This window comes from Amia ocellicauda, unplaced genomic scaffold (assembly GCF_036373705.1).
Source record: "Amia ocellicauda isolate fAmiCal2 unplaced genomic scaffold, fAmiCal2.hap1 HAP1_SCAFFOLD_134, whole genome shotgun sequence".
Lineage (NCBI taxonomy): Eukaryota > Metazoa > Chordata > Actinopteri > Amiiformes > Amiidae > Amia > Amia ocellicauda.
In genome coordinates this window covers 68,466-82,074 of record NW_027102697.1, presented here as the reverse complement: position 1 = coordinate 82,074, position 13,609 = coordinate 68,466, and the positions used below count along the sequence as shown (strand labels likewise).

The window sequence follows — 13,609 nt, the reverse complement described above, 5'->3', positions numbered from 1 at the left end:
TAATCTCCCGGTGGACGTGTACATCCTGTCAGAATGGCCGAGTGGTCTAAGGCGCCAGACTCAAGGTGTTGTTCCCTCGAAGAGTATAGAAGGGTTTTCTGGTCTCCTGATGGAGGCGTGGGTTTAAATCCTACTTCTGACAGATTGATTTATAGCATCACCAATGCTAGGAATTGCAACAGTGTTCTTTTCACACTTGTGTTTAATGCATTTTGCAGCCATTTTACATAAACATGAGCAAATGCCTGGCAGAGAGATTGCTTTTGCTGGCTGGTTAGCTTAGTTGGTTAGAGCATGGCGTTAATAACTACAAGGTCTTGGGTTCGATCCTCACATCAAGCAAGGCCAATCCAAGGTGCTCGTCTGTCTAATACGAGTCCTATTATTTGAAAGTTATAGACGACACTCCCTGAAGGCAAGCGGAGTAGTGCACTTAAGCAGTGGTAGGATCCACAAGACTTCATCAAGCCGTGTCAAAGTCGGCCATCTACATGCACACGGGAAAATGTCCTTTCTCTGCTTTGCTTTTCTCAGAACACTTCATTTGCATTCAGGCATATCAATCTTTACAGTTAGGAAGCCTAAGCGGTTGTGAATCACTGTCTCCATTTTTGGTGCAAATGAAAGTGACAGCAGGTGCACCGGAGAGAGGCAACAGCAAGACAACCCCAAAAAGGGAATGGTTTTGCAGGTGGTGGCCACAGACGATTGCTCTCTCCTTATCCTTCCCGACTGATTCTTCTCTAGTTTTACCTTTTGCTAGTGTCCTTGTCACTACTGGTATTATGAGGCGCTCCCTGCAGCCCATTCAGGTTGCACAGGTAGTCCAGCTCCTCCAGTATGGCACATCCATAAGTGGCGCTTGAAGAAAGTTTTCTGTGTCTCACAGTACAGTCTCAAAAGCATGAAGGTGGGAGAGTTACGAATTTTGCAATGTACGGTGAAGATTTTGAGGTTTCCTAGACTTCGATCACGGAGATCCGATGTGTGATTTAAGTGTCCCCGCAGTTTTCTTGAGCACTATATAATCTCCCGGTGGACGTGTACATCCTGTCAGAATGGCCGAGTGGTCTAAGGCGCCAGACTCAAGGTGTTGTTCCCTCGAAGAGTGTAGAAGGGTCTTCTGGTCTCCTGATGGAGGCGTGGGTTCAAATCCCACTTCTGACAGATTGATTTATAGCATCACCAATGCTAGGAATTACAAAAGTGTTCTTTTCACACTTGTGTGTAATGCATTTTGCAGCCATTTTACATAAACATGAGCAAATGCCTGGGAGAGCTTGCTATTGCTGTCTGGTTAGCTCAGTTGGTTAGAGCATGGCGTTAATAACTACGAGGTCTTGGGTTTGATCCTCACATCAACCAAGGCCAATCCAAGGTGCTCCTCTGCCTAGTTCGAGTCCTATTTTTTGAAAGTTATAGACGACACTCCCTGAAGGCAAGCGTAGTAGTGCACTTAAGCAGTGGTAGGATCCACAAGACTTCATCAAGCCGTGTCAAAGTCGGCCATCTACATGCACACGGGAAAATGTCCTTTCTCTGCTTTGCTTTTCTCAGAACACTTCATTTGCATTCTGTCCTCTGATTGTTTCAACTCGTGGGCTCCTGCCAATTCTTAATTATACAGACTTGGAGAGGGAAGCAAAGCCAATGGCTTCAAGAATCAACACAAGTTTCATGAATGGCACATCTAAGCCATGTTGCCAACCAAACATTTAGCTTTTCGTCACCTCGACTCGGTTTCATAAGTGTTGAAAGTCACGGAATCCCGCAATTCTGTGGCCTCATTCTCAAGGCTATCTTCTATAATACACCACTCAAAAAAATAAGGGAACAAGTAATCATCACAGCATAACACCAAGTCAGTTACACTTCAGGCATATTAATCTGTACAGTTAGGAAGCCTAAGCGGTTGTGAATCACTGTCTCCTTTTTTGGTGCAAATGAAAGTGACAGCAGGTGCACCGGAGAGAGGAAACAGCAAGACCACCCCAATAAGGGAATGGTTTTGCAGGTGGTGGCCACGGACGATTGCTCTCTCCTTATCCTTCCTGACTGATTCTTCTCTAGTTTTGCCTTTTGCTAGTGTCCTTGTCACTACTGGTATTATGAGGCGCTCCCTGCAGCCCAATTAATGTAGAGTAGGAAGTCCAGCTCCTCCAGGATGTCACATCCATACGTGCTATCAGAAGAACCAGAAGGACAAGTATCTGCTTCTTTGTGCGAGGAGGAACAGGAGGAAACAGACTCTATGAGGGTGGCATGAGGGCCCATCATCCTCTAGTGGGACCTGTGCTCACAGCCCAGCACCGTGCAGCTCGATTGGTATTCGTGAAAGAGTCTGGAGGCACCGTGGTGAACGTCATTCTGCCTGCAACATCATCCAGTATGACCGGTTTGGCTGCTGGTTTGGAGAGAAACACAAAGTGCCCTCTGTGTATTCACTATGCAACCATCAACAACTCTGACCTGGTCATATATACGTCCCAGGGCATCATCCTGTGTCTGGTCCATAGCGAAATCGGAAAACCTGTTGAAGGTGGGATCCAGTATTGGGCCTTCCACGGGAAGAAGGAGAGAGGAGGTGAGTCCCAGAACTCGTTCCTTCCCCTGGGTCCAACAGGGTACTGTTGGCTGCTACACGACTGGAGTCAGAGGGAAGGCTGTCCCTGCCCCGCTCATCACCTGCAGTCACTAATGGTGATCGGTCCCAAGAGACATGTCCCAATTGTGCCCCAGCCAAATCAGACAATGAGAGCCTAGGAAATTTAATATTGGACAGAAATTCAGAGCAGCCGCAACACCGGGCAGTACGTTCAAAGATGATGAAGAAAGCCTCTGGGTCGTCCTCCGGTCCCATCTTTGGAACCTGCAGACCTGCCCAAGCTGGGTTTGCTGCGGCCACAGCAGGGTTAGGTGCAGGAGTTGGTACTTGAAGTTGCTGGACAAGCGTCTCGAGAGTTTGTTGTTTTTGAGCCTGCAGCTTCACCACTGGGGCCAACAACTGTTCCACTGGAGACGCCTCCATAGCTGTCCTTCCGGGTACAGAGTTCAGGGTAAGTATGTCACAAAGCTTCCCCACATTGGCCACCAATTGTAAATGCCGGACACAATAAACGGAGAGAGTCTCGGGTTCCGGCGGTGTCCGAGCTTTATTGGGGTTCACAATAGTCCAACAGAAAAAAACACAAAAAGGGGAAAACAAGGCAAAACCAGCACACAAAACATCCACATAAACAGGGTGCTCCGGGCAGTCAGAGGTAGGATCACCAGTCCTCCTTCTCAATGGTTAGCTGTCTCCCTCAGGGAAGGAGAGGGATTAAATAGATGAAGCACACCTGCCAATGACGTCACAGTCGCCTCAGTGCTCATTGCATGCAGCCGTGAGCTCACAAGCTGTCTGCGAAGCAGCGGACAACACGGCTGCAACACATGAGCACCTAATTAGTGTGCGTCAGCAGCAGCCATGCCGTGACAGACAGCGTCCTGCCAAAATCACAATAAGATGTATAAAAGTACAGAAAAACAAAATGTAATAAACTATAAATGATCTTTAATACATAGAACTAAAGAAAATAGGTTTAGTGTTTACAGATTCCTTTTTGGAAATACAATGACATGCATTACAAATGAGTATTTACATTTTATTTACAGCTGGTGCTCATGTGTCACTGTGCCCCTCAGGCTGTGGCAGGTGGTGACATATTGGGCAGCCAGGGAGGCTGTGTGTCCCTCCTCCAGGAGGACTGACCATTTTAATTTTTTCTCAGTTTTGTCAAAGGTAGGGTGGCATTCATTATTTTGTTAAGGAATGTGTCCCTTATTTTGGGCATATTTATTGCATTGCAGGAGGAAGTGCAACTCTCTCTCTCTGTCTCTTTCTCTCTCTGTGTGCGTCCGTCTGTCACTGGAGGCGTTTGTCGTCCCCGTCCAGTGACTCCCTCTTAACTCCCCCGGCCCCCTGGAGCGTGACCTACAGCCGAAGGGAGCGCCTGAGGGCTGGTGGGAAGCATCTTGGACTCGGGTTCCTCTTCATCACCAGAAGGGGGAGCCGGAGTAGATTCCTGCAGAGATTGACACTTGTTTTTTTGTTTCAGTAGAAACAGTGCGGAGGCGACCCTAATCCTGGTGGGGGGAGGTGTTTAAAAAAAAAAAGTTTTATCTTCTTCATAATGACATTATCCTTCAAGAAAAGACAAAGGGCATCAGATGATCAATACGTTAATACATCTCTTATAATCTCTCTTTAAAATACCAACTATTACAATGTTAACCATACATAAACAAAACAACCTATGCTTTTGTTTTTAATGTTGCTAGATCTCACAGTGATAAAATAAGGAAGATATGGTTTAACCAAAGTTGATAAAACATTTCTTGGCAGAGCGCAAACAGAGGACATGTAAATAGGCTGACATTAAATTAAAGATAAGATTCTAAATAAGCTATCTTTTCTCTTCAGTCATGATGAGGAAAAATTAATAACTTGAATAATTTCATTCAGAATGACAAAGTTGCTCAATGTAAGCGCATTTTTCAGAGTAACGTTAGCACAGCTTCCTACAAATTGTCTGATAGATAAGATTAAAAAAGAAATCAGCTATCGGCTATGTTACAAATGAGAATTATACTATTAATATTGTACATTTATGATCATTATGTTTGTAGTTTGGATATGTCGATAATATATTTGACAGTAAATGGGTTTTATACGTTGTGTCCAAAAAAACAAAACAAAAACCCATCCCAATTTGCGTTACGTGATCGGGACCACTCCGTGGACCACAGTGCCGAGGTTCGGACCACTCAGTCGCTGTGATCCAGACCTTGGACCAAAAAATGCTACAACCCCTACTGCTCCGCTGTGTCAGTTGTTGCTGTAACTGAATCACAAAACTGGGTTTTGATGTGCTCCCCACGTGCGTGTTTACAACGTCACTGAAGAAAAAAAACATTGAATCTGGAACACTGACGAGAATTGGAAGAAGCCGTGGCTGTGGCTAACTGTGTCTGTGAGTAGTATAGATGGCAGCATCACTTATTTTGACAGCCGGAAGTCCCGCCCTCCCTATGTACCTTTGAACTGGAACTCCTCTCTCCTTCCCAGCACCACCCTGGGTTACCCTTTGACCCTCCCTCCTTATGTACCATTGAACCGGAACTCCTCTCTCCTTCCCAGCACCCCCCAGGGTTACCATTTGACCCTCCCTTGTCAGCCATCTTGGATGATATCAGCCATTTTGGCTGATATCGACCATTTGTAAGGTCATAGGTCATCTGGTAAGATGGTAGCCATTTTGTTAGGGTGACATCCATCATGGTGAATGTCCAAGGGCACCTCACCCTGCTGGTGTGGAGGTGTAATGTTTAATAGCATAAACTGTGTTTTTAAGGTTATATTGTTTTATGATACTGTGTTGGTAAATTAAAAAATAAGAAAATTAAAGTTTAATATATTTTAGGTTATATTGTTTTATGATACTGTTTTAGTAAATAAAAAGAGAATAAAAGTTTTAAATACAGATTTATATATATATATTTTAGTTTAAATTGTTTTATGATACTGTTTTAGTGAATTAAAAAATAAGAAAAATTAAAGTTTAATATATATATACATATATATATATATAACAATAGGTTATATTGTTTTATGATACTGTTTTAGTAAATAAAAAGAGAATAAGAAAATAAAAGTTTGATATTTTATTTTAGGTTATAATGTTTTATGATTCGTTTTAGTAAATTAAAAAATAAGAAAAATAAACGTTGTATATATATTTAAGGTTATACTGTTTTATGATACTGTTTTAGTAAATTAAAAAAGAAACATGAATATTTACCCAGAGTGGGATTTGAACCCACATGTGTTTTTAGTTTATATGTTTTATGATTAGGCTTAGGATGATACTGTGTTGGCAAAATAAAAAGGTAAGAAAAAATCAATTAAGAAATGTATAGACTTACATATATTGCATGTCATTACATATATATTTAAGCAAACACTGATAAACACACATACCTATATCTCTTTAGTTTATATTTATCAATAGACAATAGAGAACAACAGTGAAATGTATAGAATTATTTCTGTACATTTTGACCAGCCCTGTACTTATTATATTTGTTACATTAGTGAATGCTCAAACGTAGCCTTAACATGTATCATATTTAAGAATATACTGCATTTCATTCCATTACACACACACACACACACACACACAAACATATATATATATATATATATATATATATATATATATATATATATATATATATATATATATATATATATATATATATATCTTGTAAGGTTTTATTTATCAATAGACACTAAAGACATGCACACCACTTTTCTTACAGAGACACAGTGAAGCACTATTTGTGAATACTCATATGTAATAAATAATATATGTATATATGATTTGTTTGTGCTCAAATGTATAGAATTAATAAAATACACACACACACACACACACAAACATATATATATATATCTTGTAAGGTTTTATTTATCAATAGACACTAAAGACATGCACACCACTTTTCTTAGAGAGACACAGTGAAGCACTATTTGTGAATACTCATATGTAATAAATAATATATGTATATATGATTTGTTTGTGCTCAAATGTATAGAATTAATAAAATACACACACACACACACACACACACACAATGGTGACTTTTATTGTGACAAACAAGCATTTTACAACATGGAACATAGTCAGAAGTAGAAAAAGATACTCCATGAAATGTTGTATAGATACTTGTAATCATTAATTTCTGGTTCACAACACCAACATTGGACAGAAAGAAACACTGACCTGTACGGAGTAATGTCATTTCCAGCATATTCCATATATATTCTATTAAGTCTTTCACTCTTGGCTTCTTTTTCAAAGTTATACCAGGTTCTGGCGACAAAGTACATCAGGTATCTATTGTAAATAAAGTGAGAAACACTTAAGTTTCTATTCCTTTGGAAATACCTTATTTTTCAAACCTACAAATACATGGTGACAACTGCAAGCATGACACACATACAAAACACAGAAATAGGGACCACATTGCAAGGATATAATAAGCACAGATGGTATTTTACTGCAAATTTTAAGTTTTGTAAAATTATTTATATAACTTCTAGGAATAATCTGCAAACTACATAGTGAAAATGCAATCAGTCTTCAGGAAACACACACAGCAGACTGAAATAAGCACAACGTCATATTTATATGAACCAAAACTGCATTCTACTAAACCCTGAAACTCTGAAAAATCACTACAAACTCTATGTTTTGTAAAATGGCTTATTTCACAGACACAGAAACAAATAGGCTCACCCTCAACATATTCCAACACTTACAAAAATTATGATGTAAACTTAAAGGTTTACCAGTAGTACAGGGGTATTATTAATCTATTCATGCAACTTTTAGACACTTGTCTAATACAGAGCTAACAACTGCATTGATAACGGGTAGCAGGGCTTTGACAATGCTGTGCAGTGGGGTTTAAAATGACTTTGTAGGCCAGGGCTTCAAAACCTTACCCCATTTTAACATTGTCAAATTAGCCTCCAACCCCTAAAATACTAAGACATGTTTTTTGTATCATATGTATCATGTTGTATTACTATGTACATTAATGTGGTTTATAATTTTGATTTAATTTGACATAATTGTATCATATTTTTAATTACAAATTCATATATATAAATAACAAATACTATATAATAATAGTAATAATAATGCAAAAACATATTAAGCAATCATATTTTTACTTACAAAATAATATATATAAAATAACAATATAATAATTTAATAATAATAATAATAATTTAAAAACATATTAAACAAAACTCACCCTGACTTTGTCACAACCTCAGGATGGGGAACCTCTGCTGTAGACCCTCATCCACTCTGTCAACAGTTTGTAGGTGACATGTGCAGAAACATGAAAACTCAGTCTTGGTGGGGTGTTTCTGTCCAGTGGTCTGATCTGATACAACTTTCTACTACATTTCATATTCTATTAAAATAGAACAAATTAGTAGTTCATAAAAAAGTGTTAAATCTGCTACTCTTATGAGTGTCTCTACAGCCCCTCATTGCTCCCTTGCATTACAGAGCATGACACGTGCTCTTCACATTGAAATTCACATTCATGTTGATGTAGGACTCGTCAAAACAAAACTGTACAAAAATACATGAAATACGTAAACAATACAAACATTAAGAACAGAAACCACTTTCAATCTGACATTTCACAGTATAGAAATTAAATAAGTTTGAATTACCTCATGGTTTTCCTCAGGCTCGGAGCCAGGCCCCATGTTGCCATCAGCGTCAGAAGCTGAGCGCTCTGTGTAAGATTCAGAATAACGTTCAGCTGTGTGCGGTGGAGAGGGGAAATGGCGATGCAGAGCAGGCAGAGTGTCTGTGAGACGGGTCTCTGTCCTGCTTGTCCTGCAGAGCCTCTCTTATCTGAAATGGCACTGGACACAACCAAAGCAGCAACGTCCCACAGGCAACAGGTCCTTAAGAGAGAACACTGTCAAATTTAACATTCAATAAAAGTCCACAGTTTTGACCATTTTCAGTTGAATTAATCCTCCGCATCAAATGCATTGAGACCATACACAGCTTTCAGATGCCTTGTACTTTAAGATATGTTGTATATTTAGGCTACCCTGTTATTGCTTGAATAAAATGTTATTTTAAGAGAGCAGTAAGAAAAAGGGGGAACAAAGATATATAATTCAATTAATAATTTTAAGCACTCTTGCTATTAGAAATAACTAAGATGAAGGCCTAAACTGGCTATCTAGTAACTGTTTAAAAATAAATGGTTTTCCGTGAGTGTGCTAAAGAAATGAACTTCTCATTTCTGTCATTACAGTGAACTAACTGGAATACGTACAGCATACACCTAACAATTGCTAAGAATTAAATGCTTTTCTTTATGAAATGTAAGATTAGTGCTCAGAATAATTAGACATCTATATTTCTACCTGGGCTTGATTATGTTGACAGTTTATGGCTGTGCTTTGCCATTAATCCAGATTTCACCTTGTTCTCTATGGGTTGGTTTCAGAGCATGATTAGCACTAGTTTAAGTACATTACTCAGAATATGTCACTCACCATTGTTTGGTATACAAAATGATTTAGCCTGAAGGACAATAAAGCATTGGTATATAGTACTATACTAGGCTAGCAAAAGTAATTTACCCATGTACATAAACAACCTACAGTCTGAATTCAACCTTCTTGGCTCTGTCTCACATGTACCAACTTTTAAAATCTCAATTTGACTTACTAGTAAAAGTTACAAAGTGAGAGGGATTTAACCATAGACAAAGAATGATAGGTTGCATATGCAACCCCGGTTATCTGAGAAAAGAAGGACTTCCCAAGGGGGAGGGGTTTTCAGCGTGCATCGCTGGAACGCATCAAAGACTTTTGTCTATCAAAGCTGCCATTGGCCCTTGTGCCCGTCACTCAAACAGGACCCTTCCACTTCCTGTTTGTATAAAAGGTGATGGCTGACCGGAGTGCTCGCTGCGCGCGTTCGTTGCAGTGCACGAGCGTGGTATTGACGGTATGGAGAGACCCCGTTCCTTCTCCTCCCGTCCCCGCTGCTGTGCCACGTGTGGCCACCGCATGCTACCGGCTTGGAGTGGTGACGTGATCTGCCCCCTCTGTCAGGGACCGGGGGTCCTAGTCACGTCCTGAAAGACAGGGGGCGAGATGCTGCTCCAGGATGGACCAGATCTGTGCCCTACTGGCTGCTCAAGGTTTATTTAGCCGCCCTCTCCTCATGTCATGTCAGGATTGATGGCGAGCCTCCGGGCCCTCATTTTTTAGCAGCGCAGTTTCTGAAATTTGCCCGCATGGCGCCTTGATGTAGTGCTGGACGCGCTTTCCAAGGCCCCATTTGAGCCCTTGCTCATATGACTTAAGGTTTGCGTCACTGAAGACGGCGTTTTTGCTGGCAATCACGTCAGCAAAACGTGTGAGCGAGTTACATGCCCTGTCTGTTCACCCTGTGTGTGTGCGTTTTGCAGGAGATGGTTCCAGGGTTACACTTTGGCCTAATCCTGCATTCCTCCCGAAGGATATGTCTCCTTTCCATATCAACAGGCCTATTGAGTTAATGGCTTTCCATCCTCCACCCTTCTCTTCGGAGGAGGAGAGTAGGCTACACCTGTTGTGCCTGCTGCGGGCTCTCAGGTGCTATTTGAAGCGCACCAAGGACATTCGATGCTCGGACCAATTGTTTGTGGCCGGGCGCTTTCAAAGCAGCGCCTCTCGCACTGGATTGTGGACACCATTACCACGGCTTATGAGTCAACTGGAGCCCCAGTGCCTGAACACCTGCTGGCCTACTCGACTCAAGGTGTAGCCACGTCGTGGGCCCTTTTTCCAAGGCGCCCCACTGGCAGACATCTGTGCGGCTGCGAGTTGGGTCTCACCGCACACCTTTGTTCGGTTCTACAGGCTGGACGTGACAGGCCCAGTTCCTTCTATTGGGAATCCAGTGTTGGCTTCAGCTGAGTCGCAGTAGCCTGTTAGGCACTGGCTCCTGGCTTTTCTATCCCTGTCTGCCCCTGTTGAGCATGCTTGGGAAAAGCAATGCAGAACCGTTATCCCTTCCTACCGGACTGTGACTTGTATACAGTTCATTCTATAGGTGGGAGTGCATGTGTTTTTTACACGTGTACCCCGCCATTGTACATAGTTCCTTTGTCAGCAGGCCTTGGCCCCTCCCTAGCTATACTAGCTGTGCTGAGGGCCGCTGCTGCTGTATTCAGCAGTAGGCTTTGAGTTTGCTCTTGTGCCCCGTTGTGTATATAGTTCATTTATTGACATCAGTAGAGCATCTGTTGCCGCTAGCTGCCGCAGTGGGTAACCTGCTCCTGTGTCTTGTGTGTGGTGCATGAACTGGCTCCTGCGCCCCGCAGTGTATATAGTTCTTTAGAATATACAGTTGAGCTTGTCCGCTCCTTATTAAGTTTAGCATGGACAACTGCTCCTGTTGTTAGCGAGGGCACTTGTGCTTCGCTATGTATATAGTTCCTTTGCCAGCAGTCTGTGGCCCCGCCCTAGCTATGCTAGTACTGAGGCCACTGCTGTGGTGTCCAGCGGAAGGCACTTGAGTTGGTTCTTGTTGGTCCACTGTGTATATTGTTCCATTATTCATAATTGAACTATCCAGCAGTGGCTATCTAGTCTGGTTAGCCCGCTGTATGTTGAGCACGGGCTGCGACACTACGCCCTGTGCTTATATGGTGTGGTCTGGGTATTGGCCCTGCTCCTAGCCCTGCTAGTAGAGCAGGAGGCTGCTATTACTAGGCTTCATGGTAGGCACAAGGTCTTGTTGCCTGTGGATACACCATTGCTTATTTCTTCCCAGTTCAGCGTGACTGTGGTCTTCGCGTCTGAGCAGCACAGATGTGGCCCAAGGGGCCCCTGTGGTTCTATCATAGAGTTGGTACGGCTCCTAGTAGGTTCGCCTCGGGGCAGGCTCTCTTACCAGCTCGCTGCCTCCTCCCTTGCGACGGTTTGGTTATACTGTAACCCCTCCCCCTTGGGCAGTGCTTCTGACTCGAAAGATAACGATAGGTTGCGTATGAAACCCCGGTTATCTGAGAAAAGAAGCACTGCCCAAGGGTTGCAAGCTCGCGCGGGAGTTCAAGCTCCCAGCAAAAAGAGGAAGTCCTTGTGCAGACGTCACCTTTTATACAAACAGGAAGTGGAAGGGTCCTGTTTGAGTGACGGGCACAAGGGCCAATGGCAGCTTTGATAGACAAAAGTCTTTGATGCGTTCCAGCGATGCACGCTGAAAACACCTCCCCCTTGGGAAGTCCTTCTTTTCTCAGATAACCGGGGTTGCATATGCAACCTATCATTCTTTGTCTATGGTTAAATCCCTCTCACTTTGTAACTTTTACTAGTAAGTCAAATTGAGATTTTAAAAGTTGGTACATGTGAGACAGAGCCAAGAAGGTTGAATTCAGACTGTAGGTTGTTTATGTACATGGGTAAATTACTTTTGCTAGCCTAGTATAGTACTATATACCAATGCTTTATTGTCCTTCAGGCTAAATCATTTTGTATACCAAACAATGGTGAGTGACATATTCTGAGTAATGTACTTAAACTAGTGCTAATCATGCTCTGAAACCAACCCATAGAGAACAAGGTGAAATCTGGATTAATGGCAAAGCACAGCCATAAACTGTCAACATAATCAAGCCCAGGTAGAAATATAGATGTCTAATTATTTTGAGCACTAATCTTACATTTCATAAAGAAAAGCATTTAATTCTTAGCAATTGTTAGGTGTATGCTGTACGTATTCCAGTTAGTTCACTGTAATGACAGAAATGAGAAGTTCATTTCTTTAGCACACTCACGGAAAACCATTTATTTTTAAACAGTTACTAGATAGCCAGTTTAGGCCTTCATCTTAGTTATTTCTAATGGCAAGAGTGCTTAAAATTATTAATTGAATTATATATCTTTGTTCCCCCTTTTTCTTACTGCTCTCTTAAAATAACATTTTATTCAAGCAATAACAGGGTAGCCTAAATATACAACATATCTTAAAGTACAAGGCATCTGAAAGCTGTGTATGGTCTCAATGCATTTGATGCGGAGGATTAATTCAACTGAAAATGGTCAAAACTGTGGACTTTTATTGAATGTTAAATTTGACAGTGTTCTCTCTTAAGGACCTGTTGCCTGTGGGACGTTGCTGCTTTGGTTGTGTCCAGTGCCATTTCAGATAAGAGAGGCTCTGCAGGACAAGCAGGACAGAGACCCGTCTCACAGACACTCTGCCTGCTCTGCATCGCCATTTCCCCTCTCCACCGCACACAGCTGAACGTTATTCTGAATCTTACACAGAGCGCTCAGCTTCTGACGCTGATGGCAACATGGGGCCTGGCTCCGAGCCTGAGGAAAACCATGAGGTAATTCAAACTTATTTAATTTCTATACTGTGAAATGTCAGATTGAAAGTGGTTTCTGTTCTTAATGTTTGTATTGTTTACGTATTTCATGTATTTTTGTACAGTTTTGTTTTGACGAGTCCTACATCAACATGAATGTGAATTTCAATGTGAAGAGCACGTGTCATGCTCTGTAATGCAAGGGAGCAATGAGGGGCTGTAGAGACACTCATAAGAGTAGCAGATTTAACACTTTTTTATGAACTACTAATTTGTTCTATTTTAATAGAATATGAAATGTAGTAGAAAGTTGTATCAGATCAGACCACTGGACAGAAACACCCCACCAAGACTGAGTTTTCATGTTTCTGCACATGTCACCTACAAACTGTTGACAGAGTGGATGAGGGTCTACAGCAGAGGTTCCCCATCCTGAGGTTGTGACAAAGTCAGGGTGAGTTTTGTTTAATATGTTTTTAAATTATTATTATTATTATTATTAAATTATTATATTGTTATTTTATATATATTATTTTGTAAGTAAAAATATGATTGCTTAATATGTTTTTGCATTATTATTACTATTATTATATAGTATTTGTTATTTATATATATGAATTTGTAATTAAAAATATGATACAATTATGTCAAATTA

General features: G+C 41.3%; 2 non-coding genes across 2 annotated transcripts; both read left to right on the top strand.

The window, feature by feature from the left end:
• Positions 1-27: 27 nt before the first annotated feature.
• On the top strand, positions 28-142 carry trnal-caa (transfer RNA leucine (anticodon CAA)). The gene is made up of 2 exons: positions 28-65; positions 97-142. It is a non-coding gene; the product is annotated as a tRNA-Leu (tRNA).
• Positions 143-1,052: 910 nt separating this feature from the next.
• Positions 1,053-1,167, top strand: trnal-caa (transfer RNA leucine (anticodon CAA)). The gene is made up of 2 exons: positions 1,053-1,090; positions 1,122-1,167. It is a non-coding gene; the product is annotated as a tRNA-Leu (tRNA).
• The last annotated feature ends 12,442 nt before the right edge of the window (positions 1,168-13,609 follow it).